Genomic DNA, 6,626 nt, shown 5'->3' with positions numbered 1-6,626 from the left:
TCATGGGCCACGGATCGTTTTTATGACTGGTGAATAAATGATTATTATCTCCATAATATCCCCAGCAAAAGGGCCCAGCCGGCGGCAGCTCCAGCGCCATCCCTCAGGGGGTGGGGAAGAGCTGGGCACAGCAGCCGTTTTCTGCTCCACAGTGGCTCTGGGACTTTCCAGTAAAGCCACACCTGAGAAGGTCGTGAGTGCAGACAGCCAGGGCCTCGTGCCCCTCCTGGCCTAGCTGGGAAGGGGCAGGAAGAGGGGTGTGGCGGTGTCCCGGCGGCCTGTAACTGGCACAGTCCCTCTCCACGCCATCACGGCTCTGCCCACGACCCACATACCCACCGAGGAGGGTGCAGGCTCCCCGCCCCTTCCGAGAGGAGGGAACAGAACCCCTGTCTGAATCGTCTGTTTCTCCAGCAGACACCAGGCCCTGCTGCCCGCGGGTGTCCAGCCTGTGAGGCGCAGAGGCAGGGCCTCGTCTGAGCTGAGTTGGAGTGATAAGGGGCCGCTTTACTGTCTGTTTGGTAAGCGGATGGGCAAGCACCTTCCTAAATGTGAGCCTGTCACAGCATTTTCTTGTCCTACTGTCCCTCTGGGCACCATCTCTAGACCCAAGGGCAGCGGAAGCCGCAGGCTGCCTGCCGGGGCCAGATAATGCAGGCACAGTGCTGCAGTCACATTTAATTTTCTTAAGCTGTCACATCTCAGCCTTTGGAAGACACCACTCCCTGGAGAAGGGATCTCAGCCTTGTCTTCATGGTCCCCCTTCTGTGCGCCAAATGGCTCCAGCTCCTAACATCTGCGATGGGTCATCAATTAGCCCAGTGAAGTCAGCGGGGGGGGGGGGGGGGGACTGCCTGCCTGCCTGGCAACGGCTCTTGGGATTCTCCACCCTCCCTTCCTCTATATGAAATTTCAGTTTCAGGATCACCAGCGTCCACCCGACATGAAGAGAAGACCCAGGCCGGAGCTTCCAAAGGCCAACAAAAACCCCTGGGCCCTGGCACTGTCTCAGATGCTGGCTCTAAGAAAAAGCAGGGCTTTCTGGTCCCCGTCAGCCTCTTGTGCATGCAGTTTCCTTCCTCTGGTTTTGTAATCTCTGTTAATTGCCAGGCACTTTCCATTGTATGTGACTTCATCGTGGACTCGAGGCTCCGTCAGTTCAGCGAGTGGGGACTGAGCCAAACAGTGTTCTGATCAACTTCACCCTCCAGTGTGTTCTGGGCTCACTCAGCACAAACAGGCACTGCTTTTCCATGCATGCGGCCAGCTCCCCGGACGAGCCTGAGGCCCCCTCTGCCGGCCGCCGGCCTCCATGGCACCCAGCGACAGGCCCCCGCGAGGTGGTGCCCGTCAGGCCATCTGTACCTATGGAAGTAAACTCAGAAAGTTATCAGGCATTTTTTCTTAGCACCCTACAATAGCTGGGAATGGGAACCCACGCCAGAATTTGTCCGGCTGGTCACGGTTCACTTGGTGACCCCCACTCCGCTAAGCTGACTTAACCAACCTTCTGTGTTCGTGTGCCACTTCCACGTACACAGTTGAGATGCGTTCTTGGGAGGCGCCACATACTCTGCATGAAGTGTGGCAGCTCCTCCCGCAGGAGCCTGTGAGCTCTGTTGTGTTAGGTCCGTGTTCTGTTTGCTGCTTCACTCAGACATCTCCCTGAGAGGCCATGTTGAACACAGAGCCCTGCACATAGCAACTGCAACTACTTCTGAATAAATGTGTCAAGGACTCTTTGAATGACTCAGTGGGTGGTTTGTTGCTATGTGGGAGAAGGGTCTGGTCACTGAGCTACTGAAGAATAAAAAAGGCATGCTCTCTTACAGCTCACTGGGCCAGTCACCGGTGTCTCTCAGAAGTTGCCCCACCTGGTACCTCTCGTGCCGACTACCTGGTACCACTGTCTGAACTCCGAGGGGACAGTTCCCCGGCATTGGTAAGCCGGAAATGCTAAGAGCGTCTTCATGAACACACATCATGCTGACGGTCTCACAGGTAGACGGAGCTACAGGCACATAAGCACCAAGTCAGGCCACACACAGTAAAAATAGACCAATGACCCAAAGGGTGCGTTTTTTGTTTTGTTTTGTTTTTTTTCTCGTTGCCTCTCAGGGCGGATTTCCTGAGGAGTAGGAGTGTGAAGCATTTGCCCCAGCCTCAGGAAATCCTGACTCCCCAGATGGCCGTTAGAGCAAACACCTCTGTAACCTTCCCCCTCAGAACCAGGAAGAGGCCTAGTCAAAGACCTTTCGCTGTCTTTGGAAGGCTTGGGGGCACGGGAGGGACATTGGCTTCTGTGGTCATCAGCTGGTCTTGAGCAGAGTGAGGCTCATTGCTGCAGCGTGGCCCGGGGTCTGTGCTGGCCATGCAGGTGTCCCGCCGCCCCTCCCTGGTCCTCAACTGAGGTTTGTATACACCTTTCTCCCATGATGCAGCTCGTTTGTGGTCAGCTGTAACAGGTGGTTGTCAGAACCACTGGTGGAAGCCAGGGAAGGCCCCTCTTTCAGGTCATGAGTGGCTTTGTTGTCCCGTCCCAGACAGGTGTCTTCATGCTAACCTGTGGGCACACTCCTCTAACACCCCACCCCCCAAGGACCGCCCTACTAAGCCTTCTTTCGGCATTAGGTCCAAACTCCTTGATGGTTCCCTGAGGCCTAGGTCCTCTCCCCCACAGGAGGGCCGTGCACAGGGCCTCCCCCACAGTGGCCCCTTCTCCTCCCGGTGCCCCAAGAACTCCCCACACCCCCAGCCTTTGCCTTTCGTTCCCTCAGTGGCCACACCTCCCGTGGTCATCCCTCTGTCTGGTCTTCTCTCCCGCCTGCGGCACCCAGGCCACGTTCCATCTTCTTTGTTCATCTGTCCTCGTCTAATTGGAACCTCACCTCAAACGCCCCCTTTTCTCAACTCCCGTGGTACTTAAGTATCAGGAAGAACTTGCTGGTATTTTTGTCTCTGTGACTCTCTACTAAATCCTTTGAGGAGATGTACTGAGGTGAGAGAGGACGTGTCCCCCATAGACTTTAGCTCTTGAGCTCTGGGCCTGACTGTGTGCTCCTCTTTAACCCTCTGACAAATTACCCCACCTCAGCGGTTCCCAACTGGAGGGCGATTTTGCAGTGTCCGGAGACTTTTTTTGTTGTCAACGGTGGGATGGAGCCCACAGCCTCTGTTGCGCACAGGCTTAACTTCCTACGGTGCACAGGGCAGGCCCTCCAGCAAAGGGTTATCTGACCCCAAATGTCAATAGTGCCAAAAAGTGAGACACCCTGCCCGACCTTCAGTCTCCCCACCTGTAAAGGAGGAAGGTTGTGAACTAACCAACTGAAACGATGTGTGTGAAAACATCATCTGGTTTCTAGCTCTTTCTATCTGGCTCTCCACCCCTTACCACGCAGTGTCTCTTTCTGCAAAGTCGGGACAGTGTGAGGATAACAGCCAACATTGAAGGAACACTTATTATGGATTATCTCACCCGATCTTCCGGGAAACCAACTGTACAGCCACAAGTATGGGCCCTGCTTTCCAGAAGGGAAAACGGATGCTTACAGCCCCGAGGAGGCCGCCAAGGAAGGGCTCACACCCAGCGGTGCAGCTGGGACTTCTGAGCTCACACTCTAACCATTCGTTGGGTTACCTCGAGATGATCGTAAAAGCATTTGAAACGTAGGACTGTACAAGTGTGATTGTGGTTCTCTCTCTCTCTCTCTCTCTCTCTCTCTCTCTCTCTCTCTCGTGCTGCCTCCTCCCACAGCACAGTGTCGGGCATGCAGCGGAGACACAATAAATCCTTGCAGACTAATTCAATATGGATTCCTCTGGTGAGTCAGGAGAGGCTGAAAAACTGAGAGATCCTGTGGGGCCTGCAAGCTAAATTACTAGGAACTTGGAGAGTGCGGGGAGCTGGGAAGAGTTTCAGCGGCCCTAGAGGAGCCTGAGACCTTGTGAGTAGGACAGCTCACAGCCCATGCCCGGCCTGACCACCACAGGGACATGCAGGCCCTGTGCACTTTACCAGTGCACCTGTTCAGGCCGCTAGCGAATGGAATCAGTGACCGGGGCCCAGGGCAGCCTTCTCCCTGGGGGCGGCAGTGCTCTCAACCAAGGTTGAAGACCACAAGCTTGCAGGACTGGGCACGACAGTGTGACGTCCACAGCACGACTGTCCCCTGCAGTGATGCCTTGCTCTCCATTGAGAAGGCTTTTAATCTCCGGGGGAGAGGCTACCAGCTGCCTTGTGGGGACACATATGACCATGAGGATGGAAGGCCTAGCCTCAGCTGTACACCGTCTACCAAATCAGAGTTAACTCTTGTCTTCCTGTATTTAATGGCACATGAAGTCATTGTGACTTGCCTATTGTGACCCGGCCGGCTTTGAGGAACAAAGTTCCTCATCACCATTCCATCACTTCCTCTTTGTTTTTCCATTTTGGAAAGTGCGAGATTAAATTTGTATCTGAAAATCTCTTTCCAAGGTTCTCCTCTGAAAATAATTCTGAGATTAAGAATGGTTCTTCTCGTGCCCTGGGCATTAAAGTCTGTAAGACTAATGACGTGCACAAAATTCTCCGAGCAACGTGCAGGAGGCAACCTAGTCCTTCTGGTAGGAAAAACATCAGTCCAACAAGAAGATGACATATTGCCTGTTCCCCTGTAAATAAAACGGGCCACATCAGTTTCTCTTCTGCCTGTGAATGATGACCAATTTATCAAGTATACACTGAATAATGATTTCCATGGGGACAACCGCTCTTATGATAAAGTGTTACTGCTCTAGCTGCATTATTATAAACAGCATTCAATTTATGGAGTTAGGAAGCAGATGCATTTCTCAGTAATGTGTCACCATTATCTAGAACCAGCCATAAAATCTAGGCTGTCATGTATTTTCTGGCTGCAAACTTTAGGTAATTAATATTCCTATAAAAGTCTTGATCACAAGCCCAATTTAGAAATTAGTTGCTCAATATGATGATTAAATTTCAGAGCTGGAACTTGCCATGGCCAAATGTGAATAGCCAAATGTGACAAATCTTATACAACTTTTCAGACGGAAGGAACTGTTTGAGACATTGGGGATTTTTTGGTGAATTTCAAATGAGGCACCTTCACCTTAGGAAAGTGCCACAACCTCGCTCGGCCTTCCAGAGGAAGATGAGTCACTGGTATTTTCCTGCATCAAATACCATGGCTGTTCCCTAGGCCTGACTCAGTGTTATGGAGGTGGCAAATGCACGCCCAGATGGATGCCACACCTTGATGGATGGCGGAATCTCCACACTGCTGCCTCCAGGAGGGCTTAGATGGCACCCCCTTCTTTTTCCCCAGCTCAGGGAAGGCATATAAAGCTGCCAGGACCCTAGGTGTGAAGTAAGAGACACAAAATCTGGGAGAATAAACATTGGAATGATACCCGAAAACACGACTCTCTAGAGTATAGAGTCCATATACCAGACCATGAGTGGAAAGAGTGACAAGGGCTTGGGACATTATCACTGACTAATCAGGTACTTTAAATACACGGGCAAGGCCATGCTTGAAATTGTAATCCATAATATGTCAGCAAAACAGTTTTGTTTTATCATTTAGTTTGCAAAACCTATTTCAGCATTCAGGTCACATTGAACTATGTCATTTGTTTCCTGAGTCATTTCAAAAGAGCTGTCTTTTGTGTATCTGCAGGCTACCCAGGACGGTGATGAATTCCAAAGATGAATTTCACTATATTGAACATGGCCCATTGCATTTAAAATTAAAGAGCTGGGAAGAAACCACCACTCGCTGATGGTAAGTGTCTGGGGAAATGAACACTCATACATACTCTCATGAAGGTGCACACTGTTATGTTATGAAACTTGGGGAAGACAATCTGGCAATAAGTTTCAAAACCTTTATCTTTTGACCTGGCCATTTCACTTCCAGGAATTTACCCCAAGGGAAAGAGTTAGTTAATAGCCTTTTTTTTTTTTTTTTTTTTTTTTTGCCATTGAGTTGTATGAACTCTTTATATATTTTGGATATTAGCCCCTTACCAAACATACGGTTGGCAAGTATTTTCTTCCATTCTGGGTGTTGCTTTTTTGTTTTATTGATAGTTCTTTTGCTATGCAAAAGCTTTTTAGTTTGATGGTCCCATTTGTTTATTTTGGCTTTTGGTGCTCTTGCCTATGGAATCAGATCCAAATTAATATCACGGAGACTGATATCAAGGAGCTTACTGCCTATGTTTTCTTCTAGGAGTTTTATGGTTTCAAGTCCTACATTCAAGTCTAATCCATGTTGAGTTTATTTTTGTGTATGGTGTAAGAGAGTGGTCCAGTTTCATTCTTTTGCATGTAGCTGTCCAGTTTTCCCAGCACCATTTATTGAAGACACGGTCTGTTCCCCATTGTATAGTCTTTCCTCCCTTATCGTAGATTAATTGATCATTTATGTTTGGGTTTGCTTCTGGCCTCTCTATTCTGTTCTATTGATCCATGTATCTTATCTGTTTTTGCGCAAGTACCATACTGTTTTGATTACTATAGCTTTGTGGTATAGTTTAAAATCAGGGAGCCTGACACCTCCAGCTTTGTTCTTCTTTCTCAAGGTTGCTTTGGCTCTTCAAGTTTTTTGTGGTTC

General features: G+C 49.8%; 1 long non-coding RNA gene across 1 annotated transcript; it reads left to right on the top strand.

The window, feature by feature from the left end:
- The first annotated feature begins 838 nt into the window (after positions 1 to 838).
- Positions 839 to 5,786, top strand: LOC115517993. The gene is made up of 3 exons (XR_004343812.1): positions 839 to 1,373; positions 1,833 to 1,942; positions 5,688 to 5,786. It is a non-coding gene; the product is annotated as an uncharacterized LOC115517993 (long non-coding RNA).
- Positions 5,787 to 6,626: the final 840 nt, after the last annotated feature.

Source organism: Lynx canadensis, chromosome B4 (genome assembly GCF_007474595.2).
Source record: "Lynx canadensis isolate LIC74 chromosome B4, mLynCan4.pri.v2, whole genome shotgun sequence".
Classification (NCBI taxonomy): Eukaryota; Metazoa; Chordata; class Mammalia; order Carnivora; family Felidae; genus Lynx; species Lynx canadensis.
This window is presented reverse-complemented; position numbering and strand designations above follow the sequence as displayed.